We start from the raw sequence: 981 nt of genomic DNA on the forward strand, positions 1-981 counted from the left end.
GCATTCATGGTGGGTAGGGGTTGCGGTTTGGTGGCCTTATGATCTCATCGCTGCCTTTTGTAGATGATGTGGTTCTGATGGCATCATCGGTCCGTGACCTTCAGCGCTCACTGGATCGGTTTGCAACTGAGTATGAAGTGGCTCGGATGAGTATTAGCACCACTAAATCTCTGAGGCCATGGTTCTCAGCAGGAAACCGATGGAGTGCCTACTCCGGGTAGGGAATGAGTACTTAACCCAAGTGAAGGGGTTCAAGTAACTTGGGGTCTTGTTCACGAGTGAGGGGACATTGGAGCAGGAGATTAGCCGGAGAATTGGAACAGCAGGAGCGGTATTGCAATCGCTTTACCGCACCATTGTGACGAAGAGAGAGCTGAGCCGGAAGGCAAAGCTCTCGATCTACCTGGCAATTTTCGTTCCTACCCTCACCTATGGTCATGAAGGCTGGGTAGTGACTGAAAGAACTAGATTGCGGGTACAAGCGGCCGAAATGGGTTTTCTCAGGCTGTCTGGCTTCTCCCTTAGAGATAGGGTGAGAAGCTTGGCTATCCGAGAGGAACTAGAGTTGCTGCTCCTTTGTGTTGAAAGGAGCCAGTTGAGGTGGTTCGGGCACCTGGTAAGGATGCCCCCTGGGTGCCTCCCTAGGGAGGTGTTCCAGGCACGTCCAGCTGGGAGGAGACCTCGGGGAAGACCCAGGACTAGGTGGAGAGGCCTAGTCCTCCACCTCCACACTGGCCTGGGAATGCCTCGGGATCCCCCAGTCAGAGCTGGTTAATGTGGCTCGGCAAAGGGAAGTTTGGAGTCCCCTGCTGCAGCTGCTGCTCCCGCGACCCGACTACGGATAAGCGGTTGAGGATGGATGGATGGAATTTTTACACTTAATAGTAATTAATATACTTGATTTTTAACAATTTATAACTTTTACAGCTAATTTTGATGAACAAAGCAATGAACATTTAGTAATCTAACACCTTTATTTAA

The sequence above is a fragment of the Ictalurus punctatus genome, chromosome 14 (assembly GCF_001660625.3).
Source record: "Ictalurus punctatus breed USDA103 chromosome 14, Coco_2.0, whole genome shotgun sequence".
NCBI lineage: Eukaryota > Metazoa > Chordata > Actinopteri > Siluriformes > Ictaluridae > Ictalurus > Ictalurus punctatus.